Source organism: Buteo buteo, chromosome 15 (genome assembly GCF_964188355.1).
Source record: "Buteo buteo chromosome 15, bButBut1.hap1.1, whole genome shotgun sequence".
Lineage (NCBI taxonomy): Eukaryota > Metazoa > Chordata > Aves > Accipitriformes > Accipitridae > Buteo > Buteo buteo.
In genome coordinates, this window is record NC_134185.1 from 20225298 (window position 1) to 20253274 (window position 27977).

A 27977-nucleotide genomic window follows, 5' to 3' on the forward strand; every position below is an offset into this window, starting at 1 on the left:
GGCGGGCGGGGGGCAGGCAGAGGCAGGGCGGCCGCTGTCTGCACCGGGTGAGGTGCCGGTGCCGAGGGCAGCCTCGGCCGCGGCGGGGAGGGCGCGGAGCGGGGCGGCTGTGCGCAGTGACACCCGATGCCGGCCGCCCCCCGCCCCCGGAGCAGCCCGCTCCTCACCCGCGCCGCCGCGGCCGGCCGGGTTTCTTCCTTCCTTTGTTTTATTTAGGCCGTGTCTAAAAACTTGTTATCGCCGCCACCCTAAAGGACGCCCCCCTCCCTTCCCCCCCCCCATCCCCGGTTGAGACCTCCGGGGTGTCAGCCCCCTCCCGGATTGCCCCTTGCTTTAACTTTCCCCGTCCCTTCCCCATATTAAACCTGTCTCCGGCTGCGTATCATCCCTCTCTCCAGCCTGCCCACCCCGCTGCCGCCCCCCCCCCCCCAACCTTTGTGCCTATTTCGACTTTTTTTTTTTCTCTCTCCCCGTTGGTTTCTGAGGGACTCCCCTCCAACCTGTCTGTAGGTATGTTTGTGTAACCAGACACTGAGAGTAGCTGTCTGCCGAGGAATTAACTCGGCAACCCCCAAAGCTTAGTTTGCATTCAATAGAGGTGTTTGTTTTTCAGGTTTAAACCTCCAGACGGGTTGAAGAAATCGCCCGAAAGGAACCACTTGGCAGATTTTGTTTCCTCCCTTGAAATCCCACTGGACGTGGAGCAGGTGGGGGATCGGGAGGGGAGAGATTTTTGGGGGGTGGGAGAGGTTGGTGGGGTGGAGAGTGACCAGGGGCTGAGTGGTGTGGGAAGGAGGCGAAAAGGGCTTTAAAGTTGGGAGACTGGAGCTGCGCTTTCCCCCTTCCTCTCCTCTGAGGGCAGAGAGGATAGCTCAAGGCTCTCACTCTCGTTCGTTAAAAATAAATACTACAGAAGTTGGCAAATTTTGTAGTTTTAGAGAAGTGGATTCTCTCCAGGATTAACGTAAAAAATGTTGATGTTTGAGGAACTGCTCTTGCTCAACCCGTAAATAAAGTGGAGATGTTGACAGTTTGTCTAGCCTCTGGTAAACGAGAACAAAAAACATTTCATTTCTTGAAGGGCATCAATAATTGTGAGGGTGGGAGGGAGAGGAAGGAGTTTAACTATTAACCTTTATCTGGGATCGTAAATGAGTTGAAACTTGTGTTTCTGAAGCTTCTTTTTATGCATTTGCTTTTCTGTTTCCCCCCCTCTGCTTTCCTTCCCTGGAGATGGTGAAAGGTAAATGAAAACGATGATGCTCGCATTAATTGGACAACCAGGCGATTTTATGGCTCACCAGTAAAAAAATAAATGCCACGGGAAAATTGCTGTTTGTAGTGCAAGCGGTGGGAAAGTGGTCTGGAGGGTGTGGGGGAGTGGGGGGGATGGACGGCAAAGCAGCAGCGCTGGCTGCGGCTTGTGCTGTTACTTTAGGGGATTTTGGTTTTGTGTTTCCAGATCGTTCACTTGAAGACGCCAGAGGACGATTTGTGGAAGGTAAGAGAGCCTTTTCCCCAACAATTACGTTCTCCGGGGCCACGTACTGCGCGTACCTGAGTATTTGCCTACTGCTCAGGCCCAAAGTGCCAGCACACTTGTGCTGGGAAGTGATAAATAGGAGAATGCCGAGCTGTTGCTGGCCATGGTGTGCATATTGGGAAGTACAGCATTTTTTAGCAAACAGATAAGCTGCTTTTGAGTACCAAGATGCTTGTTAAGCTGATGAATTCCTCCCTTCCAAAAAAGGGATACCCTTTCTTTTCTTAATCAGGACATAGCTTAGGAAAACAGGAGATGAAGAGTACAATGAAAAAGTTTCTGTTCCAACTGTTTTCTACATGTGGAAGTAATATGCCTAACTTAACATGTAGGTTGTTTCCAACAAAGATGTTAGTATTAATTTCAGTATGAATTGGCGGGGGGGGGGGGAAGGGAAACCTTTGTACCTTCTTAATTGCATCTTCTCAAATGTGTTGTTATGTTACTTTGTGGCACGATTCTTGTCTGAAGTGAAATAAAATGACTCTTACTGCTTCTGAAAATAAACTGTGTCCAGCCACCAGAACTTTTCTCCTTCCTACAGGCTTAATGAAGTGAAAGCAGGAGATCTTGGGGAGGAGGCAAGGGTGGGAGAGATACGGGATCATAAAGTTTGGCAGAGCAAGTGATTGGGGGGGCTGTCTTTGTTAGTTTGTCAGCACTGCACTTACAAGCAAAATAGGCTGTTCCAGTAAATGCAAATTCAAGTAATTTCAAATGAATATTGTAAAAATGCTTTGCCATTATTTTTTTCTTAGGAAGGACAGAGTCTTTCACTTGATCGTCAGTATTTTGTCATTCTCTTGTCTAGGAATCAAAAAGACAAAGGCCAAGTAATACTGCTTATTCTCATGAATTACTGTGGAAATCTGTACAACACACTCAGTTCTGAGCGAGTTCCTCTTCCCCCCCTTTAAATGAGTCCCTGCCCGCAACAAGTGTGTTGATATGCTGATCTGAAGGACTTGGGCACGATGCCAACTCAAGCAATTTAAATGACATGGTTAATAGTGTCTCTACTGTCCTTATCGCACAGTAGTTGTCTTTAATAAACTCAGTGAACTTCCAGGTGGTAATCCTGGATGACAAATTAACTCGAGTCCTAGCTCTCCTGTTCATATGAACTCTGTTTTGCTCTAATTGATAAATATTAAATGCTAATTCCAGATGAACTATAACAATTTGCAAAAAATACCTCTCTCCTCTAAATATGTGATTTATTTAGGCAAATAAGAGCCAAATAGATTATCTGAAAGAATTTCTAATGCTAAAGTGTTCCCATGGATTCTACTGCTAGCAAAGTGATTTTCTTAAGTTTTTCTGTAGTAATAAATTTGTGGGACACTACATCCTTCAAATGAATCCTTATCAAACACTTCAAAAGAGGAAATGATTTTACATAAAGTAGGTAAGCCAGTATTAATATGTCTAACAAATTAAACCACTCTGTAATTCCTGTAAAGCATTTTGGATGGAAGTGAAAATGATTGTTCCATCAATTTCAATTTGAAATAGGTAACCTTTAAAAAGCAGCTCATATAATTTCAGAAGTACGCACACCGGCGAACAGTAGGCTGTTTCACAGTGGGAGTTTTAAAGTTTTTTGAGTACCTCTAGTACTCATACTGACTTCCCCTTGTAGAATTAAAAGATAACGACATAATATGAAACTACAGAAGAGGCAGAGTAGTACAATTGACAGTTTAACTGCAAATTGCGTGTATGATTGCTTAGATTGTGATTTTTATTTTTTGAGAGATTTGGTCCTAAAAATATCTCTGCTAGATCTCATCTTCCTGATTTCCAAACCTGCTAAATCTTGCCAGAAGCCGTAGAAATGCTCATGTTCTCAGCAGCTGTTAAGAGCTTGCTGAAGCGCTTAATAATAATGTGTTTCATGTCTTGTGGCTGTGATTGAAATACAGTGCTGTGTGCTTAACTGGTAAGTTTGGAAATGCTCTTCTTACTGGCCAAGATTGTATTTTTGAAAATTAATATGTGAATGCAGATTCTCTGATGTCACAGGTTTGACTTCTTGTGGCTTTGTTTGCAAAATTCACTCCTTTGAGACTAGTGAAATCTAACTAGATTCTACCTATGTCTTAAAAGTAACAATAGATAAATAATAAAAATCATCAATTACTTTCTTAAAAGCCTTGTACAAATGAAGAACTCTGACAGAATTTTTTTTTTTTTTTTTTTTTACTCTGTCACGAATCATATTATAGCCACAGCAAAAGTTATTTAAGTATTCACTTTTGTAAAAGTGAAAGACCCAATCTGGGATAGTACTGAAATCTTATCGTGAAACTCCTATGGCCCAGAGAATGGGGCAAAGAAGGGAATGTGCCTTTTTGTATATATTCACTATATATTAGATATGTTAATTTCAGTCATTCCTTGACAGTATGGATCTGCCCATTCATTAAAACTAAATATTTTTTGGTTCAAAGTAACATTTGGAAAGATACTCGATGATGTGAAGGCACAGTATTTCTAGAAACGTTTTTTGATAGTTGATAGGTCACTCCTTTTTGGATGCTCTGAAATTATGATAGTGGCTTTCTGATACTCAGGATGTGAAGTTAAAAGTGATCTTCGTTGTTAAGCCTTGTAATTTATGAGTTTTTTTCCCTGCAGCCCTCCCCAAACCTGATAGCTCTTTCAGTTTCACAGTTGGCCTCATGTTCTACTTTTCTTTTCGCTTTGGAGTCTGGGCAGGAGGCTTGTCAGGGTTTAAAGTTGTGCTGCTCTGTGCAGGACTGGGTGGCTGTGCTTGAAACCATATGGGTGCTACTCTTCAAGAATTGTTGCTACCTTTCCCAATTCCTCCTCCTTATTAAAAACAATGTTAAGGATCTCTTCATTAGCAATGTATCACATTAGAAACCACATGCTAAGCATCATATACTTGCATAATGACATTTTGAAAGATAAGGCCTTGAAGACTTGGGGTTTTTTTTGGTGAAAACTGGGCATGTTAAATGCACAGAAAATGTTCAGGTTCAGAAAGATTTACAGATGTAGTGTGTCTGAACCATTTCTCTCTAAAATATCTTTGTCTTTTATTTTCCCTTGTTTACCATGTTCATCACTTAGGACCTGAAATTGCTAGCATGTGTAATAAGCACAATCTTGCTATTGTGAGGAATGCCACTGAAGTAATTGGAATAATTTTTGGTAAAGTAGTGCCCTGTGTTTGCAGAATGGAATAGCCCGTGTCTTTTAAGCTCCGCAGGGCAGGGAATTGTCTTCGAAGTATTTTCTGTAAAGTGCCTGGCACGTCTGTGTGTGCCAAAAAATGATAAATAATAACAAACAGTAGTTGACAATTTATGTAGACTTTTTTTATTATTATTATTTTGGAATTTGCCTATAGGGTACTTTCTAGCAAAAAGAAAAATGCCAGAGTGGCTTCCAGCTGGGGCAAGATGTGCTCTGACGGCGAGAGGAGCTTTTAATCGAAATAGAGCACACATTTAATAGATAGTATCTTCTGTGAAGCTGTCGGGCCAAAACATCAACTGGCATAAAGCAGTGTATCTCCACTGAAGTCTGTAGAGACACGGCTGACTTACACCAGATGATGTGAGTGTCCTTTTTGGCTTTAACAGTTTTCCTTTAATCTTCTTGCCACTTAAACTTTTACTATGATCTGCCCACATTCCAGAAGTGTGGAATGAAGATGGGATAACGTTTCCTTACTTTCCTCCTCCTTTAAGCCTTTGGTGGCTTTTCTTTTGCATGATGATGTATGCTTTATTAGTGATACATGCTCTAGTCTCCACTTCAAGCCTGTGAAGGTAGTTGTCCTCAAAATCACACCTGAAGAGGAGTGTCATTATATTCAGAAACACTCCGGTCTTGTTTAGCTTGCCAGAGGCAGGTGTATTGTAAATAGCTTCCTGATCATACTGTATTTGTGATTAAAGGTTCATAAATGCTGCTGTTAGTAACCCTCTTATTAGCAATTTGTGTCATGTGAAGTTTAGAAACGTTGCCCCCCACATCTATTTCCCAGAATAATTTTATCGTGTCTGCCAAGTGTCTTCATGTTTTAGTTACTAAACTGCATCATCCATGTGAAGTAGTTGAAAATGCTGAGTGTGTACATCTTGTGTGGTGGGAAGATTCAAATGATATTTGGGTAGTAAAGAGGAGAAATAAATTATTTTTCTTTATCTTCCAAGCCTCTAATAAACATTTTTGAAGGCAGTGTTAGTAAGCTTGTTAGAGATGGGAAAACTGTGTTTGAGTAGAGACCCACTCATTTTCAAAAGTTCAGGCTAAGTCTTGTTCTTTCCTACTGAAGTATAATGCCATTTTTAGAATTTTAGCATAAATGTTTTTAACAAAACTTGCTTTGTTAACTAATGCAGACAAGTAATCAAGTTTGTTAGATGATTGCCTAAAATTGCTGGTTTTGAAGAAAGTTGGGATACTTGTGAGTGTGCATGTGTGAGTTCAGATTTGGAAGCAATGGAGAAATCATAAATCCTAATACACACACACAGAGCAACTATAACGAGAACGTGATTAACTGCCTAATCATACATTTTTGCTCAAATGTCTTCTCACGCTGTACCCACTTTTTCCTGAGCTTTATAAACTAATAGTATCTTCAGTGAAAAAAAAGTAATAAGATGAAAATATTGTGCCCAGATGCTGTACTGCAGAAGGTCACACAGAAATGTCTGTAGAGCCTGATAAATAGTGGATTCTGCAAGTGGAAATGAGCATACTCCATTTCCTTTGAACTGACTGGAAAGTTACTTTCCAGCTTGCCAGTTCTTCCAGAGCTATAAAGGACCGTAGTAACTAAGCCTTTCACCAACATTTTATTAAAGCAGGAAATATATGTAATTACAACATTTCAAGTGACTCAAAAAAGATATGTAGAAAACCAATAATATGTGCAATAATTTTAGTGCTTACAGGCACTCAGATGTCGATTTCCTTTTTGTTTGTAGTTAGGAAAAACTTTGGATGGAAATGGGGCTGCAAAAGGGCAAGAGTTGATGCCAAAAAAGTAAAGCAAGTTTCAGAGCCTGTCTTGATTTTTATTTTCTATTGGTGATACAGTCTTTGCAGAAAGTGAAAATATTCCAACAAAACTCTGAACTCGACTAAGGCTATAAGAGTTAGCCATTTTCAAAAATGTGTGTCTCTTCAATATACTTCCAGCTTGTGCAAGAAGACATGCTTTCAGTCTTTTTTTGTATCTTATTTTATTGTCAGAAACGCTTTGCAGGTCTTAAATTAGTCCTGGTGGGACATCAGCTCCAGCTGAGTTATGACAGTTTATAGCAGCTGACGATCTAATATAATACCGACTTAAGAGCCTGGTCCTGCTGATGTAACATGCAATGAAGTCAGATTTCATAGATAGCGTGTTATCATAAGGAAAATTGAACTTCTAGATTTTTATCCAAGAATTTCCTTAAAATACAAATTTATAAGATGCTTTCATAGGAGAGGGAAGTCCTCTTCTTTCACTGTTTTTAATGGTTTTCTTAAACTTCTGTATGGTATTTACAAACTCCAGCTAATGATGAAGAATCAGATGCCATAAACTTGCATTGTAGATTGCTATGTCTAATGGTATTTTTAGGGTTGCATATACTAAACTGGCATTTAATTTATAGCTAAAATAAAATAATTTCTCTGTTCAGTTCCATAAGATTGTAACAGCAGCTTATGATTTGGAGAATGATTTGTCTTAAATATTTTCAAGTAATTTTTTTTTTTTGTTACCTTTTTAATGAAATTGCAGAAATGTACAAAAGACAAGAGCTGGATGTTGGGAAGTGATTTAGAGAAAGTAAAAAAAAAAGAAATTATTTTAAGTGAAGATCAGTAAAGCTAGAAATGATTGCTTTTGTGTGAACTTTGTTTCTATGGAGAAAAACACCCCCAAAATATTTTGTCTTTTAAAGTTTTACACATATTGTAGAACAGTAGAAGAAATCATATGTTGTGGATTGCTTTTGTTTGTAGCAAGGATTTTTTTAAGGCAAGATCTCAGAGGATTTTATATATTAACTACAGATCACTCCCAGCCAGTCACAAAAACTCTGCATGATGCCTACTCATGTAAGATTTTTGTTTTGAAATCAAACTTTTTTTTTGCTTCTGCATTATAAACAATTTGAGTAATATATTGGACATGCTACATTGAATAGCAGCACACCCAAAAGTTTGGCGGATGGGGAGTTTTATCCTTCCACCCTTGCTCTGCAGTAGTGTTTGTGCAAGTTAAGTGTCCAGTTGTATGAATCTGATTGCAGTGGGAGGGGAACACATGGGATGGTGCAGACAAAGTTGTTCGCGTGGGAGTGATTGCAAGATCAGAGCCTTGTACTGTAAGTTGGCCCTCATGATTTCCAAAAGAAAGCATATTAACCTATAAGTTTAAAAATAGTTACCCTTGATTTAAATATGCACTGACAGAATCCTAAAGTCTTCTAAGTGCTCTTCTGCTGTGACTTCGTATGCTATTATAGAACTTACTAACAAAATAAAAAACAATACATAATCTGATCAAAGCAATTGTTAGAAATGACACTATTTGATAAGATCATCTACTGAAAATAAAGGGGGAAATGAGATCTGACTGAGGTAAAACCAGGTAAATAGCTTTCAGCTCTGCTTTTGTTATTCAAGAAGAAAGAGCAACAATAGGTGCTGTTTAGAGTCAGGAGCTGCCCTTCTAACCTCTGCTGCTCTTAAAATGCCTGAAGGTTATTGCATGGTTCATGGTGGCTTTTATGCTTGCAGTTCAACTTTTAATTTTCTAACAAAAGGAGATGCAGTACCAGCCTGCTGATAAACACCGTGCAGAACAATTGGAGAGAAAAATGGAAAAATTCCTCACGGTTTTTTCCTCCTTTCCAGTTACTGAAGTATACTGGCTTATTTTTAACAGAAGAGCACTGCCTCCTGTGTTAAGCTGCCAAAGCTGGAGACTGATTTTTAAAAAGTAGCAACATTATTTCTACGAGAATGGGATGTGCTTTTGCATTCGATAGCCCCAGTCCAAACAAATGATTTGTTGCATGCTGTTATGGGTAGTGATCTGAGCATCCACAGGGGCTCTATCTATTTCAGCAAGATTTCTGATTCTTGCTGCACTGGCAAAATCGAGTCGAGTTAGCCTTAAATCCAGCCTTTTCAGCATCAAAACTCCAGCTGCCTGGCCCAGAAGTGTTCCTGCTGAGCATGAGGAGCACCCTTTCCCTGCGAGTTGCGAGGCGGTTGCACGCTGTAACTAATACAGACAAACGTCAGCCAGCACTTTCGCCCTGTCCTTACATGTGCTGCTTGAATTTGTTGGCATGATCGTTGCCGGTGTTTAGAATACCGTGCTTGCCGTGATGCTTTGTACTTGGATACCGGTGCGATCAGAGGAGAGAAGGGGTCAACTTCTGAAGGTATTGTTTTCCAGCACAGCTGAAAGTAATGGAATGTAACAGTTTTAGGAATGTACACCTGTGAGTATATAATAAGAGGCTATCTGTTTGTGTATTTTCACTGCTGACATTCAGATCAAAGGTCCCCTAGGTATTGTTGTAGTAAGAAAAAGGGAAAGGGGCCACATGTCTTACCAACTCTGACCTGTTGTCCTGCTCGTTGTTTGCAAGTTTTCACTAGAAAATCAGTCATGAGCCTGCTTCGATGAGGTGACTTACTTTCAGGGGTTCCCTTAGTGCATATGGATATTCACTTCAAAAAGCAGCAGATTCAGGTCTCAGTGATTAAAAGAAGAAATACTATCAGCAAGTGCTGCTGCTTAAATATCAAAACCGATACCCAATCTTGCATTGGACGGTGCTGGGATATTGTCACAAACACTTAAAAAACCCCATTGTATTTTTGAGGCAGTGAGTGTTACTCCTGGATGACTGATGCCAGAAAGGCTGACAAGTAAGCTGAGAAACAGCTTCAAGCCTTTACAAACACATAGCAGCTTAAGCATCTTTGAGCCTTTACAACTACATGCTAGCTAAAACAAAAAAGTGAGGAGGAGTCTGTCTCTTGCCTTCCAGCTTGCTTACAGCTAAAGGAAATGTATCCCAAATGGAGGAGAATCCCTCAGGCCCTGGAAGTTGTTTAATTAATCATCACTTTCAGCCTGCTCATTAAATGGCTTTTCTTTTCTCACAGGGGCAAATGAAAAAGATGATTACACCTGGGAGAAACAATGACACCTGTTAAATCTTCCTCTATTGTTAAACACAGTTAAAAGAAAAAGAAAAAAGATTTAGATTTAATTTTAGATATGCAGAATAAGTAGAACTGTGCTTGCTTTCTTTTTATGTAGGTTATGTGGGATTTGTGCTGGTACATATTTATGTCATAATAACGTATGCTACTACACCTGGCAGTAATTCTCATCTTCTTTAACTGAGTTTGCTTAAATCAGAAATACCAGCTTTTTTTACTTATTAAGGGAGAAAGACTTTTACTGTTAAATTTCTGCTTGCTTCCGTAACACATCTGACTTGATTTCTGTATGACAGAGGTGTTTTACATGAGAGTCAACACTGTCCTCACCAGAGTCTTCTGTGGTTTTCTGCTTCTGTTGCATTAACATTTTGATCATGATAGACGGTCTTGGCAGCTTGTGATGTAATTTATCATGTTGCTTCAGTGCGGAGGCTTTGTCAGCAACAGGGAATTTCAGGAAGAATTTTCCATTGGCTCAACGAAGCCAGCAGCAGCAACTGTGAGAATTTTACATGGAAATCTGAGTGTAGACATGGCCTAAGGGAAACTACTCGTGTGTCTGATTTTGGGGCACGTTTGGTAAGTAGTAGTAAGCTGGGGTGTTGGGTAACCATGGTCATCAAGAACTTAGCTTGCTGTACGTGCTTAGTGTGCATAAGACCTCTTGCAATCTTTTTTCATGTTGTGGAAAGTTATTAGCATTTTGATAATACACATTTTTCTCTTTCCCTGTGGGCTCTGCAGCTCCAGTTTGCTCTGGATGAATTCCTGGGGCACATTGTTTGCTAACTGTACTCAGGCCTGGGAAATCAGTATCTTACTAGGCGATAAAGACTGTTGTTTGGACAGTTTGATTTAAGATAGTCTTTCCAAGATACAGAGTCAGATCAGGTTCTCATTTTGATTTATCCGGATTTATTCCACAGAAAATCACAAGCTGGGTATAATTTGCAAATGTTTGCTTTAATTGCACAGTTTTCACAGTGTGTTCTCCCAGTCGAAGGGTGGGGAAAATATTCAGTAAGGCCTGTGACACCATTTCACACAACCCTCGGCCACATGGTTTTATTTTATTTTTGCTTTCTGTTGGCAGGCACTAGAAGGGGTGTTAATTCGTGGCCTGCTAATTTTGCTTAGAAGGTCTATTCAGCCATCAGCACAAAAAAGGGGTTACCAGCCTTGCTGTTGCCTATGGCTGCTGTGGTACAACAGCAGCACGTGCTGCTGCGATCACGATCATGAGGCTGGGCTGTCGTAGCTCCCTCGCAGTGAAGCCTCAGCCCGGCTTCTCTCTCCTTCGCTTGCCCACTGCTTCTTCGGAAAGCAGCAGCGCGGTTGCTTGTCAGCCAGTGGTACTGTGTGCTTGCTGTGTCAGCCCTCTATTTTTTTTGTGTTGGCAAGCTACGAAATAGTGACTTGACTTGAAGGTGCTGCTGCTATATGTATTTCAAAGCTACGTGGTAGGAGCTCGTTACCTTAAAGATCACTTCCTGGAGCTTTGGTCTGAAGGATGTTTGCCTTCAGACGCTAACCTATTTGATTTTCCCACTGTTAACATTGGGTATGCGGAGGAATGGTGAAATGTTTATCTGCTGGACCCTACTGCAGCCCTTCAGATTTACCCCTAGTCCATCTTTGGCCATTGTTCCAAAAGGTGCAGGTCCACAACAGTTTAAGCTCGCTCTCTCCTTCCAGTTCCTGCCTTCTCCCTCTCTCCAGAGTGGCTCACAGGTGATCCTGTACGAGCCACCACTACTCAACCTGCAGACTAAGCCACAGAAAATCAAGTATCTTTCTGCAGCGTTATCTCCCCAAACTGGCTTTTCACGGGAGCGGACGTGCTCCACTGCCAGCAGCAAAGTTTCGGTAGGAGCAGACAGCCTGGGCACGGGGGAGTGGTAGCACGGTCCTAGCACCAACACAGTTTAGTTACCTTGAAAGTGTTGGAAAAATGCAGCTCTTTCCTAGCACTGTGGTTATTACACATTATTTCTAAGCAGGAAAGCCTTTTCATTGTTTTGGCACACATCTGTACACAGGAGAGAGCAAGACAAAAGCTAGGGATATTTTATGCATCCCTGTTAAAGGGCCTGGGGCTGGTGATGTTTGTTTTAAATGTTATCAAAATCCTTGTGGTTGCCAGTGACTGAGAGCTGGTCTGTATTGTCATATTTTTTTTCTTTGTTTGGAGATCATGTATCAGCGTAACAATTTCCAAACTAGGAAACTATACCCCTTTAACTTAAACCCAAGGAACAAGGGTGCAATGTCTCAAGCTCTATGCCTCTCTAATTCCTGCTTTCTGCAAAAGACTTGGCAATACCATAGCAGGCATTTTTGGCTGAAGCAAGGAGTCTATTTGCAGTATTTACGTAAATATTTTTTTCTGGAGGAAATGCCACTCACTGTACTTCATTCTTAAGGTGATCAGCCAATGGGAGAAAATGAGTTTGTTGCTGTTTAGCTTGCTGAAGAAGATAAAACACTTTCTGCTTATGTTTTTGCCTTTTAAATATCAGAATTTTTTATCTTCCCTGTTTTGTTTTTTTTTTTTTCTTTTACTAAAACAAGGCTGAAGAACTAAAGTAGGACCTGAGTCTGGAATTGGGATTGATAAATCTTTTATTAAATTTATTTTCTTGTTTTGTTTATCAGCTGAAGTGTTAAAAAAACCCCAAACCCCAAAACCTGAGTGTATGGCATGCATAACTTAAAAAAAACCAACAAAAGTCTGATTAACATACCTTGCCCCATCAGTTGCTTAAGGTTTTGTCTCTTGAGATATGTGATGTTAAAAACCAGCGAAAATAGCTAGTGAGATGGAGAGTTCAAGGAGAGGAAGAAAAAAAAAACCAAGAGAAAAATGGATTTTGATACAAAAATAAAATGCAGCAACAAGTATAATGCCTTCTGTCCTGGGAATAATGTTAAAATGTTTAAGTTGCATCCTCAGTGGAGCTTTGTTGTGTTCCAATGATTCATAGGATAAAGTGATTTTCATGTCTTTTTCGCTTAAATATAAGTGGGATTTCTCTCAGATAAACAAAGTAACACACACTCAAAAGGCTCTTTCTGCCTCATTTAAACACCCCACCTTATCAAAACTCCATTTCCATGAGTGATGGATCTTGGCTCTGGATGGGAGAATGAAGTATTCAATTACCTTATTTTCATGTGCTAATGAAGCAGAATGTGGCTTTAGGGGGTTTCTTTTCAGCAAGGTAGCCTGTTTGGTTATGCACATGCTGCCTTCTTATGTTTCCTTCCACGTCTCTGTCTACACTCAAGCGGTGGTCTTAATGGGCAACTGTGGCTAATCTGTCTGCGTGCCAGCAAGCCTTGGCCTTCTTCAGCGCAGCGGGAACAGCCCCGGCCTGTAATTAGCGGAGCCATCAAACCAACTGCTTGGCTCGAAATTATTTCGTTTAGCACCTCTTGCAACAACTTTATATGCTGAAAATACGTGAAGGGCTTTTTTTTTTTTTTTTTTTTTTTTTCCTCCTTCCCCTGAATTTCCTTTGCATCACGGAGCGTGCTGTGAGCTCTGAGATCCTCAGCCTGAGCAGCAGCAGGTTTGTACTCTGGTAATTCCGGCTGTCCTCAAGATGGGCAACGCGGAGTTTAAATGCGTGCTGTCGTTTGTTCAAGCTTAAAAGCGCAGGTGCGTTTGTGGCCGAGCGTCAAATGGTAAAGGCAAGTATTGCTGATAGCCATGTCATGCTGCCGCCGATGCAGAACTATGTGTTCAGCTCGGGCGCTCTTCGGTGCTGGCACCCCCCCCTCTGGCATCCTCAGCTGTACTTCCACGAGAGGTAGTGATTTAATCATTCGGACTCTTGAAACTAAGCTTTTACTTAGTGCTTGGCTGAAACAGGGCGTAAGTGTTCAATGCTTTACATGATAGCTCCTTAGCTGTAGTTGCATGTACTTTTAGCACTGTATAATGAAAATTAACACGTTGTGGGGGTTTTCCTAGCAACTGTATGCTAGGAATTACTGTGTCAGCCTCACCACAGTGGATGGTGGAGGGAAATAACCATCTGGGAGTTGCTCACTGCAAGTTATGAAGTTGAGGAATTGGAAAAAGGCAACAAATTTCCCCTTTTTCCTTCCCCCAAAGAATGAAATGAAAAAAGCTTTGCAAAGTACATTGAAACATATCCAAGTTTGGATTTTTTTTTTTTTTTTTGTGGAGACTTCTGAAGAAAGTAAGAGCAACTTAAATGGCTGTGGTAGGTGTAAGAGTAGTCACTTTCAGTTCTCCTGTAAAGCATTAACACGGGGAGCAATAGACATTTAATATAAGTTACACTTTTTTCCCTTAAGATTCACGAAGAATGTTCCTAAGAATTATTCAACAGCATAATGAATCTCTGCTCCCACTAACTGATGGTAACTAGTAAGTAAAAGGAGGACATGTAATAGACACTGAGTAGTAGCACAGGTTTTGTAAGGTGCACAATGCTGCTGGGCATTCTGGATTCTCCTGGAGTAAAAATTGGGGAGAAGAAATGCATGAAAACAAAAATTGAAACCCTTGGTTATTCTTCTGATATAATCTTTCACAGAAGTACTAAAGTACACGTAGGGGTAAAGTCCTGTCACGAATTGAAACAGGTGAAAAAATAGGAGGCAAGTGATAATAGTCCTCAGCTCTTAACCTGGAGGAGACTCCTGTTTAAGTGGAGCTTTAAAAAACTGGTATTGGGAGCAGCGTGTGTTTTGGCAGAGAGAGATCAAGCGGCAGCCATGATCGGTGAGGCTACCTGGCCAGTGGTTTGAAGTTCTGTATGTAAGGCTGCTGGGGGAAGATAACTTGAGAAGTATGCACGAAAATTAGGTAACTTAATAACACACATTGCGGATGAAGTACACACACAATCAGATTTGATTGATGCAGTGACGTTACCGGTTCCCCTTCATGGAAATAAGACCAATACCGCGTTTTGCTGCAGCCATGGAATATGGCTCTCGTGCAAACAGCCACGGAATATGGCTCTCTCCAAACACCCGAGCCTGCAGGGCTCCCAGGAAATTCACCTCCTGTGAAGGAAATTCCCGGCATGCTTCCCTCCCCTCCAGCCTTCCTCCCCTTGGGGGGGGAATTGGGCCTCTCTTATCTCTTGGCTATCCTATCTCCAAAGGGAACTGACGGAAAATAAGGTGTAGTTGGAGCTCTGCAGAGCACTGGCTGCCTTTGGCAACCAGAGAAGCATACTGTGATCTGAATCAAATCGCAGCAGCTCTTTTATCCCTTAAATTTGGGGAAACAGTCCTGTGCTCTTTAGCTAGAGTTGGGTAAAAGAGGTTTTTGTGACTAATAACTTTGTTTGCCAATATGTGCTGTTCTGGAAAGCAAAGCAATTAACTTGGTTGGTTATGAATTCAGTTTGTTGTTCTGGTTAAGAGTTGGAGAGTTTTCAGTTGAAACTTTTTTAAGCTTTTAATTTCTTTAATCATTCTCAAAGTGCAGCATCTCAGAGCATCCCTTTCAAAATAAAACATGTATCTTTTAAAATACGCAGACTTTCTTTGGGAAACCTTGATGAGACGTATTTTGTTTCACATTGCTTAACATTATTCATTTGTCCCAAAACAAAACTTTTCACTGTGCAGAAAAAAAAAAAACCTCCTGCCTTCTTAACTGATTTTGAGACAATTCTCCTCTTCCCTTCCACCCCCTTTTCTATGTCCCTTTCTTGGATCTGAGTAGTAGAGCGTCTGGTATCTCAGCGTGGCTTGAAGTTACTGAAGCAAGCTTTCCAGAGTTTTGAAAAAAAATAAAGGGAAGCAACATAGCAGAATGTCTCCTGACTTGAAAAAGGAAACTTGTTTATAGTCCTGCACTCGGCACTGGTCAGCTTGCCAAGAGCAGATACTTAACGTGCATTTGGAGCTGGTAGTAAATTAAAATTAATACTAAACTGCGTATCTGTTTTACAAAAGTGTATTTCTTCTCGGAATAAAATTGTTTGTTACTTCTTTAGTTACTTAGGCTTTTAGCTTATTTCCCAGGTGTTTCTCAATTGAGAACATCTCACTGAAGTTACTCATTTTAACTCCTGTCTTACTTTGTAGTTCTCATACACCAGCACCTTGCTGCATCATTTATGTTGGAAACCTGGCAGAGGCCTTTGTTTCCATGAGCATGTTTACTGGACTTTTTAGAAGTTTGTAAACTGTTGTGTTTTGGAAAACTCCTCTCAGAAAAACTAAATATTTCAGCACTTTCCATTTTAGAATGATGATGATAGGAAGGAGAAAAAAACATTTTATGGTGGTAGAGGTAATATCTTCTACATTATTTTATATTAAGGAGAAATGTTGAGTTTGGTTTACAGTGAGATGTGTCTTGGGGACTGTGATAGAGCTTTGTATATTTAAATACGCATAATTCCTAGGCATGAATTTTTTGTGAGAAGCAGTTGTCTTCCTGAATCTCATCTCACTGTAGAGGGAACTGTGAAAGTTGTATGATCATACAGTGTAACTTTTGTATATAATAGGTATGTACAACATAACCGCTGAAGTTGGAGTACTGAATTGCAGTATTCAGCCTAACAGTTTATAAGAGATTCGTGTGTGTTACTATGAGATGCACAGACTAGCAGTCCTCCTTCTTCCTGGTTATATTTAATGTAAAATTTATCTCTACTAAGAAATATAAAGCCAACAGTCTCAATAACCAAGCAAAACCAGGAAGAATTGAGAGAAGAGTACAAAAATAGCAAAAGTCATCTCAGGAAGAAAAGTCTGCCTCCCCAGTGAGTTGATTATAAACCAAAGATTAGCATTTAGATCATGCTGCTTCTTGCATATCAATAATCTGATGCAGATGTATACTGCCATTGAATTCTGTTGTGGCAGCATAGGCAGACATTATCTTGGGGAAACTGAAAGCATTTACAGTTAAAAACCCATACTGATGCGATAAATTCAACCTGCAAACCTTCATGCATAAGTAATCATAAAGCCACACTTAAGGCTGTTGAGTGTTGGATTTCACTTCAGCTTCTGAGTAATCTTAAGGACCTCAGCAAGTAAAGCCACGACAGTAGCCTGTTCTTGAGGTGACCAGAATATGGTAAATGTCAGAAATCCACATCTGAAATAAGAGGTCACACGCTCTTTACCAAGCTCAGACAAAGAAAAAAGGCTCTTTGATGTGGCTCTAGTGTAGTATCAGCTTTGTCTCTAACAAGACCTCTGCGCTTCAAACTTGATTTGTGTATAAAAGGCTGTACTGTTGGGTGGAAGGGCTGATACAGGCTTATCCTTCCTGTCATCTCCACCCCCACCCGCCTTCTGCACCTCTCTGGTGATCTCTGTTTTGGCTGGCTTGAGTCTCAGCCAGCTAGTCATCATCCCAGCCCAATCACCTAAAAACCCCGGATAATCCCATTCCAGTGCGTAAACCAGAGCAGCCATAACAGCGGTAAACAATTGCGTAGCAGCTGCTTATTGCAGATGTAGACCCACTGGAGATGCCTGGGGAGGCAGGGGGTCCTCAAACGCTGCTGCCCAGAGAGCAGTGCCTTGGGTGGCAAACGATGCCTCGGTCCGTCCCTCTGCTTCCCAGCACACGTAGCATTTTCTGTACCTACAGCAATTCGTACTTTTGCTGAATGTATACCCCTTCTTAATATTAGGCTTGCCTTTCACCCCGTTGCTACTCCAACCCCTTTCTGTGCCTGGGGCAAGACCTACATCGTCAGTACTTAAGGGTCCCTCTTTCATTCTTTCCTCTTGCACAGTCCTCCTTTGTCACTGCAAAGGAGCTAGTTTTGGTATACCTGATCTGACAGCGTAAGACAGGACAGTGTCCCTCTTTCAGTCATAATTATTTACAATTTAGATTTCTGTACATCGACATGTGAATATGGTAAACCTTCTAATACCGTATTGTAGACGGTGGACGCGGTAGGAAAATGGTAAAGGATGAAATAGCTAAGAGCCTCGAGTGGGGCAACTTCGCTGCCCTTCTGCTATATGCTTTTCACACTACCACTGCCTTTCAAGTAGCTTTACGTTTTGGAAAAAAGGGGTTAGGTATTCTGCTAGGTAAGAAATGTCCTTCCAGTCACATTAATGTAATTAAGCTGTTACATGGGTCATTGGTCCTCGTACTTCAGCCATGAAACAGTGTTGGCCGGTTTGAGAAGAAATGCTCGGCTCCTGCGTAGGGTACCGCTCGCGTTAGGGCAGCCGGTCAGGGATGCATACGGGAGAGGTTTCACTTCCATCAGAATTCAGGCTGTCCACAAAGATGGCAGACAATGGGATTTAGCAGTTAGTTAAGGACATGCTCAACTTGATTATTGAAAATTAAGGGGGTCCCACACATGATCACATCAGAACAGCCATCGGTGTGCTTTCTCGGTGCTGCGGGACAGCGGGGTGGCCCCGTGAGCCCTGCCTTCCCCATCCCCGCTGCACCCGGAGCCGGAGCACAGCGCAGCCGGGCGTCAGGCTCGCGCTGGAAAAGCTCTTCCATTGGCTCCAAAGTCTGGGTGTCCGGTTAGGGCGGAACGGTGTTTCGACTGCCAAGTTACTAACGCGTGGCCCAGGCGAACTGGTGGTAATAGCTATTTCTGCTGTCCTGCTCCTTGCTTCTCCGTCCCAGAAAGTACTGATACTTGCCGTGCTGCCAATACAGCGCTGGCTGTACCGGTGTATAAAAATCATTAGTGTAACTGCTAGCATGGCTATGGTTGAGGAAAATGCATATATTTGGACTTGAGGAAGGAGCTTGAGCGCTGAGCTGACTGTTAACACTGTCGCCGTGGGGAGTATGAGAATGAGAAGCGATGGGTGAGGTGTTCCTGGAGCCCCCTCCTCCACCTCACGGACTCACGGGGCAGAGCCAGCGTGCCAGGTAGGGCACTCCGCTCCTGGGCTGGAATGTGGTCTCCTTTTAGTAACCTTCTCTTATTTTTCGAAACGTACTGCAAAGTATTTACCTGACCATAAAAAGTACACTATGGGGAGTTACTATATATAATGGCAGCTGCCAGAATGAAAAAAGTGATCTTTATGAAGCTGGTGATGGCGTATTTAGAGGGGAGTGAGTTGCTTTGGGTTTTGATGTGTGATGTTTACACGCTACCTTACAAAACTCAGCGTAGCACGCTTGAGCTCCTAGTCTAAACGAGTGAAAATTCAGCTCTCCGAGGAATGCCTTCAAACAGGGGCTCGTAAGTCACAATTGCGAACCTGAGATACTCGTTGTGTCCAGACCCCATCGCACTGCCTGGCTGTGAGTGGAGTTACACAGGCATCCCCCCCCCCCGTCATTTGCTCAGCAAATGGAGAGAGTGGACCCCACTGGTAAAGGTGACCAGTGTGGTTCCCACCCTGGCAGGTGGGCAGCAGGTGTGCTCCCAGTGCTGGGGCTGTGAGCTGTTACAGCTACCGAAACGGGACCTGGTGAGGGAATTCAGAAGGCAGTCTCTTGATTTGTGTCCCCCAGACTCCTCCTATCCCTGACAAGGGCTGCATTAAGGAAAATGGGGCTGGTTTTCAGGCCTCAGGTGTCACTTGTCAGCCAAGCAGTTGGCTTTCCCCAAGTATTCCTGGGAGAGCAACACATAATGTACAGTGAAGGAGGCTGTGTAGTTTTCCTTTTTTTTTTTTTTTCCTAACAAGGCAATTACCAGTTGTAAAGGAGGTATTAATCAAAGGAGATGCATATCTCCTGGCAAATTAATCCACCCTGTAATCTTTTACTTTTGTTACATGGTTTAGTATCTTCGTATGGTAGAGCATTAGCTGTATCATATGTTCATGTTGCAAATCAGTTTGGTCAGTTCTAGATCTGCTGTATAGACACTTCAGATCACAGCTCACATGAGGGACTGCTCATCCAGGTATCGTCCTGGGAGTTGCTTCTGCATGCACCAGAAGTCTGGCTTTTCTCGTAGCTGGGTAAGGAACAAAAGAAGAGCTGATAGAAGTTGCTCATCGCCGTTAGCCATGAAGCAGCCGTGACCTTGTTTGTTTTGAGCTAGTTTTCGGATGAAGAAAGCATTGACATTTCTTTCCCCTCCTTTTAGATTGATGGGTGGAAGCAGTCCTTGGGATTTGGCTATTTTCAAAACAAAATATTTGACCTGAAAGGTAATATTTATAGCAGGCAGCTAATAGAAAACACGCTTGCCCTCTCTCTGTTGTCTCTTGTGTATGCGTGTGTGCGCGCTCCGGGTTCCCTCCTGGGTCTGACCTCTGCTGCGCGCGCTGCGGCTTCATTGACTTCAGCTTCTATTCCCTTCTCCTGATAAATGAATCACTGGAAGCAGCGGGGCACGGTATGCGGGGAAGCAGGGTGCAGGAAGTTCACGGCAGTCCCGTGCCATTCTGACCCTCTGCAAATGTCCTCTCCTGCCGGAGTGATGAATGGTGCAGGGCTTCTGTGTCAGTCACTTGTGAACTCCGAAGGTCACCCCAGAGAGCGTATTCTCCCTTTGGAAAGAGACCCCGGAGGGATGTTGATTTAGTGACATCTAGCAAGGACTGACCCTGTCAGTCAGTGCAGTAATGTTGGAGCAGGGAATGGTGTTAGCGTTGGGTCACTGGATCTAAAGCAGGAGGAAACGATAGCTGGACTCCATAAAAGCCCTCCTCTGGGTCGCTGACTGGATCTGGCAGGTGGGAAGGGGCTATTTTGGATGAGGTATCTGGCTGAAGGAGCAACTGCAGTCCCAGCTCTCTTACAGCAGCAAGTGCTTTGCATTTAAGCGAGGACTGGGCGAGGCTTTCTCATTTGCTTGCAAACAGGCACCCTCCCTTCTTTTCCTCCAGGAAAAAATACCTTATCAGCGGGACAGTAGGGTCTCTAGGGAGCTTAAAAATGCCCGTGTAATTAGAAATGGTGCCTGCAGTTTTTTAGGCTCCAGTTCCCTGTGAAGTTTGGATTTGAACAAATCTGATTTTCTCATGTTTGGACCCCTGTGCATGTCAATAAATCCATTATTGTTCAGTGAGGATTTGCTGTGATGGAGAGTGGCTCGGTGGAATTCAAGGTAGGCACAAAACAGGCAGTGAGGGGACTATGCCATTAAAATGAATACGGAGGGGTGGAAGCAAACCAGTTGCAAAAGCAGCGTTTGGCGTGAGGTGGGAAGAACAAATACAATTCTGGTCTTCCTTCTCAGTCCCTACCTGAGATGCAGTGCCGGTGGGCCTGCCATCGAAGCATTTGCAATACTGTAGTCTGGCCATAGCTGTAGACTTACCGTATTTGAAAACACATCCTGTTTTTTCCAGACAAAATTGCTGATACACCAAACAGCAGTGGTTTCACAACAGTCCTAAAGCTGGAGACCCAACACGGCAATCCAGCATTCCCCAAACATCACGAAGTTCCAGTTTTCAGTTCAGCCATTATGGGTTCAGAAATAGAGATCATGCTCTAAGCAAGTTGGAATTTGAGTGAATTTAAGCTGAGTATTTATTAAAGCTCTATTTAGACTGGGCCGTGATGAGGCTGGATTGCAGAGCTACAGGCTGCGATCAACACTCAGCAGGAGGTTATTTAGATTAAATACCAACTGTCTTGGAATGGTGGGAAAAGTTTCAGACAGAAGTTTTATTTACTGTTTTTTTGGACAACGTTGTGGGCTTGCAGTAATATTTCAGGAATTCTGCTGGACAGATAGGTTTCCTCCTTGAAGAAATGTTCTTTTTGCATTGCAGTGTTCTTGAATTCAGCTACTCCCTTACATATCCTCTGATGAATACGGTTGATATCCAATTTGCTTCCCTCCTTTATCTCCTTACTGTGAGACTGTAATAATCCTTTTGCTTTCTTTCAGTCTGCATTTTTTTTGCCAAGAGAAAAACAAGACAAGGGAGAACTTTTGTTTGAGGGGTGGGTGGGGGGAGCATCACAATTTTCTCATTTTTCTTGAGGTTTTTCTCCCTTTTCCCTCTTTCCTTTTCCATTTTTCATGTTGACCTTCCTTCTCACCTTTCCTTTTCCTGTGTCCTGTCTAAAGGGTGGGCTTGCTCCTCCCTTCTCATCTACTCTTTTATTTTTGAAAATAAGAATGATGACTGATTGTTTTCTCCCCTCATCGTTTATCTACTTGTCCACACCTGTTTTCTTTCACTCTGGCTTCCTTCAAGTCTTAGCACATATTTTCTCTTGTTCTGCCTTTTGCTTTTCATTTCTCCTTTGTGATTATCGCAGATCCCCTGGTCCCCCCTCTCCTCCTTTCCGAGCTGCCAGCCCTGGGCTTGCTTCCTCCTGCCCAGCCCCAACCGAGGACTTTGCAGCTTGGCTGAGCAGCCCCTGCTGCTGTTGTGGTGCTGCAGACACACTCGTGCCGTTCCACTTCTCCCAGCACAGTGGCATTCGGTTTGAGCGCTAATGTGATTTGCATCGTTTTATTTTGGGGTCAGCCCTTTCAATCACTAATGCATGTAGGAAGCACCACAATGACTGTGTTGCAGTGCTAGGCTTGAACTGCATAAAAAAGGGTTCACTGACTTACTTTCAGAATGACTGCACAGTGTATAAAAATCACAGAGAGGAAAAATGATACTCATGCAGTTAATGTCCCTGTAAACAGAATGAGTGATTCCATAAACAAATGTGGCAAGCACCTCCCTAAAATTAAGAAAAACGTATGTTTCCTGTAATAATGCTTCATGTTTATATGGGGTCTCTTGTCTATTTCTGGCTCCATAAAGTGAGCAGTACAAAATACTGGAAATTATAGTTAGACTATTAAAGGTCTCCAGCCTTTCTCACTTAGGCAAGTAAGTGAGATTTCCTGTTTCTCATTGTTGTCTGGCTACCATGATGGAGGTATTCTGTACAATTGCTAATTTTATCTAAAAGGTTTTTCTTGGTTTTGTTGGTTTTTTGGGTTTTTTTTAAGGCATTCTCAATTGCCTCGAAGTTTTCCTGAAATTAGTTTTACTAATTGGTGTATTTCTTTTTTGCCTCAGTTACTTTTCTTTGTATTGGAGCTTGGAAGTTCCAGGTGAGACCATGCTTACCGAAACAGTCAGTGGAGCTACACAGTCCTTGTCACACAGCACTGAGAAATAAATCACCGCACAAAGGGCCTTGGCCATAATGGGCTAAAAGCAGCTGCTCTCCAAAAGCCACAGGCACAGGCGTGCACTGTACATCAGCAGGGAGCTGGTTGGAAGGTGGAGGTCTTGCAGGCACAAGCTAATCAAAAAGAGTCAAATGCTAGAACAAAAAGAACTGGCCCCATGGCCAGTGCTTAGCAGGTGGATAGGAGGGAGGTACAAAGACTCAAGTATTTTTTCTGTAGAGGCACAGTCTGAAAGCCTGATGTGTGAAGCATGGTACTGCTCAGCATAAGCTGAGGAAGCTCAGGTGTTCTCAATTGCCAAATGCACCCTACACATCCTTGTGTGAGCTGTGCAGGACAGGCTTGGCAGCTGGCATCCGCGCAGCGTGTTAGAAAAAGAAAGTGACACAGACTTTGTACTATACAGATACCTTTCATTAATAATTTCAACAAATTCAGCAGCACAAAAATTATAAAATTTGTTAAAATAAACCTGAAAATACTGAAAGACTTTGATCAGAATCTCCTCAAGCTCAAACTGACACTCTCTTGTTTGATTTTCCAGTGTCGCAGTGAAACCAAATACTCATTAAATCACTGTAGTAACAGTATTTAACATCCTCATGTCTTTTAAGTAGTCTAAAGAAGTTTTTGTTTCCAGCAAAATAATTTCACCAAAGTCACATTTATCATCTGAACTTTGCAAAGTAGGTTAATCAAATTGTAATTTAATATCTGAACCACAAACACTGTGTCAATTGTGCAAAGCTCTCTGGTTACACTTTCAGATCTCACATTCTAGTTATTCCTCTTCCATCCTGCCCAGCATAGAAAGCTGTAATACTTTAAAAGCTTATAGCTCTTAACTGGAAACCATAGGTGAACAATCTCAAGACACGTAGCACGCTTTTAAATAGTGTCTCCTGCAGACCCTTGTAGTGCTTAAACACGGGCTATTTCTTACAGCACCTATTGCATATGGGGAGGGTCTCGCACGTACGCAGTTTCATTTTCATATCCTGATGACAAAGAAGCTGGAAATACCCTTGCTATTTAGTTTAAAAAGATGTCAACAGACATTGGAAAATTAAGATTGTCAAAAGGGAAAAAACATGAGCGAAAAAGCTTCACAGGTGGTCAGCTCATGCAGCGCTGTAGTATCACAAGCAGCAGAAGTGCCAAGTAGATGGCAGTGAGCTTCTCATGAGTTGTTTTCTGGAGGGTAGACAGGCACTCATCCTCGCCTGGTGTGCATTGACTTACACAGCTTCCTCTTTCCAAGGTGCTTCCTTGCAGAAGCTGTGACCAAAATGGCAAACCATCTCAGACAGTGCTCGATTACAGAATGACGCCTGGTGTTGGCCAAGCAGTAGCCACCACAGGAATGTGTATCATGGCAGCTCTGGTTTGTAAGCAGTTGGGTCCATGTTTGCAGGAGGTCCCAGTTAGTGCACTTCCATTTGAAAATGTTTAAACAAAATTTTAAAGTAGTTTGGGATTTTGTGCCAGGGTCTGTGAGCAGCCTCTGCGTGCCCCATCAAAATTCCCCATGAGGAAGGCCACTTTAGGAAGTGTGCTCTTCTGCTGTTGTAACATCTCTACTTTCCGGATAATTCAGCATAAAACTATAATTAATATGTTGATTAAAACAGACAAGCAGCCTCTCTAAATTCAAGCACACAGTTCAGTTGCTAAAATGATTGCACATCAGCAATAAAAAAAAAAAATTACTATACAATAAATTCCATTTTCTCTTTTGCTAATCTAAAGAGAAACATTCTTCATGTAAACAAGGCAACTGTAGTTACCTTCCTATTTTGGATTTCGGCAGTACGTCACACAGTTTATTTTCCAAAATCTAGTAAAATGGATGGGAAAAATTCTTTGAAACTCATTAAAATGAACCCTAATATATATAATTTAAAATGTGGTTTCTCTGCTTCTACAAGCTGTTTGCATGCTATGCTATACTACTGGTTTAAGACCTCTTAGATGAGGAAAGAGTGATGAATAACAAAGCTGCAGCTTTCCCCAGCGTAGGGGTGACTGCCCGAGCGGAGATTTCTACCAACACAAAGAGAATTCCTGAGAAGGTGTAAGGCTGCTATTTATTGTGGTAGCCTCTGAGCCTAAATAATAACTCTGCAAATTGAACATAGAGGTCCCAAATTGCTGCCTCATACCAATTCTCCGGAGGATATTTCACATCTCAGCTGAAAACAAAACTCCAGAGTTTTCTTTTCCATGGGTTTCTGCAAATAATGTATTCAGGTGATGTCTGTGTTCTCTCTTGGAAATTTGGTCCTAGGTTCTGGCTCTGAACAAATGGCAAAATTGCAATCAGGAAGAATATATTTTTAACGTGGTTTTGTATTAAGACCTTGAATTTTGTTTTCAGTCATGAGATTTCAAGGCAAGATCATGAATTAATGCGAATTTTTAAGCTATCGGCAATTTCACAGCACACACAAAAATCATGCAAAGGCACTTCATAGTTTATCACTTGCAGCATGGTCAGGAAAGTTTTTTATGTGGGCCTGAATTTGTTTCATGGACTCACAGTAGCTCTGAAGAGCACAGCCTCCAACATTAAGTGTCATAGAAGTAAGAAAATATACATTTCTCTGTCACTGTTAATTTGATACTGAGCTGTGATAGATATATGAAGGAAGCTATGTGTAAGAAGCACTATTTATTTCTATATGAGGTACTGCAGGAAATGTATGAGAAATGCAGTGGGGTTAACACACTTTGGAAAAAAATATGGGTTCAATGTATTGCACATACAAAGCATTATTCCCCCCCCCGATTAATATATTGTGTTTAGATCACAGGGGGAATATAAGTAAGGCTCCAGTTCTGCAAACATTCAGTAGGATTGCCCATGGCAGCAAAGCTAAGTATACTCATTTGTCAGATAGGCAATTTAGAGAGGTAGTAGGATTCGTAACAGAGTGTTTTGTTTGTTTGCTTGCTCATAAATGGTTTATTTTGGGCAGATCTTAGGTTGGCTGTGTGCAGAGGGCATCAAGCCATGTTCTGAGGCAAACCTGCTTTGTTACATTTGGAAAAAATGGTTTGGATTATGGGTTTCCCTCAAATTATTAACAGGCACAAATGGTGTTTGATTTAACTTGCTTTTTATTTACATAATGATCAATGATAGGTTAATGTCTGAATTAGCTTGGAAATCATATAACTGTTTTTATTTGACCTGATTTGTACATTTGGATGAGTTTCCTTTTCCTGCATATAAATATCCATAACAACATGTTGAAAATTCAGGTCTCACTTACTTATTGCTTTGTTGTGGCTACTGCTATCTTTATGAGTTTGATTCTACAAACGCTTATGTATCAATGTTCCACTTGATGGCCTGTTAACACGCGTTGTACAAATAAAAAACCCTCCATTTAATCTAATTTTAATGTAATATTCTTCTTGGAGAATGACAGAAATAAGAGAGAGAAAGGTCAACTTGCACGAACTTTTCGGTTGTACGACTGTTCCCCAATTCCTGACTCTGGTCTAATGTTTCTTTTTGATTATTTTTATTACCTGCCAGGTGTCTGTTACTTAATAGATGGTCAGATACCACACGTTATTTAGGTAGAAGGTTTTCTTTGCCCCTGAAGCTGGAGTAGTTATGTTATTATTATCCACAGAACATTGTTTTTCCTATGGAAAGACTGGTAGCTACGCTGTTTATAAGCTGGCTACTAAGAAGGCGTAAAACCCCATACAGTTCTGACTGTTCCTCTATACATGGAAAGTACAAAATAATTTAAGAACTGTGTTTCTCTTTTTTACTCAGGCGATGTTCCGAGTAAGATTTCAGCAGAATTGCTTTTGTGATGCAGCAAAAAAAAAAACCAACAACCTGTCCAAGGATTCCACTGTTTGTGTTCTCTCTCTCTCTTTCTCTTTTTTACGTCTTGCAGACAGACATCGCCGTTACCCAAATTAACCTCTTCTGAGTTTTGCTTTCCCACCCCCCGGATTTGGATCAGGCTTCTCTCTGGGTGGGGCAAAAAGTGAACTCTCCTAACATACAGTACAAATTAAGTCTTTTTAAAAACAAAGACTTCTCTTAAGAATAGCTGTATTTTATTTCTGACAAAAGAAGGGAAAACACAAGTGCACACACTAAATCAAGAAGTCAAATGTGTGTAATCTGATGCCAAGTGTAAACATGTATGGACTTTACAAGGCTTGCCGACACTAGATACTCTGATTTTCTTTCATTTGAAAAAGTGCTTTTGAGTTTTCACAGTAGTGCTTGCAAGAGGCAGTCAAAATCACAAAGTGAATAAGAGCAGGTCTATACAACAGCTCCTGTTGAATTGAGATGTTTTTAATTTTTTATGGATACAGTATTTTCTGCTCAGGGTAGCTAAGTTTTTGGCAGAAAGTTTCTTAAATGAATACTATAAAAAGCTGCTAAAGAGTCAAAATATAGTCGCTCACATACTAACAAAACTGTTTGATTTCAAGGGAGGTTAAGCACCTAACTACCTCAGGATATTGGCCCTAAAGACCACCTGAATACTCTTCCAGCACTGAAGGGCCTGAATACCTTTCTGTGTTCACTGAAGGAAAAATGGAGTGCAGAAGTTAGCGATTTAATAAATAAAGATGTCTTCACTGCTATTCTATCAGGCTGCTGCTGTAACAAATCATGGTATTACCCCATCTGTGCAGTACTGCTGTAAAACTGTAAATTTTCAGGCTGCTTAACATTTGTACTGAATGGTTCAAGCTGTGTTAATTATATATCTGTAAGTGCTCTGGTACTGAATGTTGGTTGGGTAGATCCCGGAGGTCTGCCAAGGAATTTTTCACATAATTTTAATGTTAACAGTATTTTTGTAGCTGGGTATTTATTTTAAACATATCACAAGGGTTTCTAAGCACTAAAAAAAATCGTGTTCGCAGTTAGTCAGTGGGACTTCTGTTCTTCAGCCTTACCTCTAATTGCACCCCGTGACTGTGAGAAAGGGTGTTTCATTTTTGCTTGTTCATGCTTTAGAGCAGTTACCAGATTGCTTTGATATTGTTGTGGGGAGGCAAATGTAATGACTTTAGCTCTTTATATTTCTTCTGAAGATGGTGAGACATGTGATGGTCCTTATTTCCAGTAAAGAGGGAGATAACTGATCAAA

The 27977-nt window shown here is 41.5% G+C and overlaps 1 protein-coding gene across 1 annotated transcript in view; it reads left to right on the top strand.

Moving 5' to 3' along the window:
- The first annotated feature begins 487 nt into the window (after positions 1-487).
- PRDM1 (PR/SET domain 1) overlaps positions 488-27977 on the top strand; it is a 102349-nt gene continuing 74859 nt past the window's right edge. The window contains exons 1-3 of the mRNA XM_075046699.1: positions 488-510; positions 614-707; positions 1463-1501. The gene's annotated coding sequence lies outside the window, so the exon portion shown is untranslated. The remainder of the gene's footprint in view (positions 511-613; positions 708-1462; positions 1502-27977) is intronic.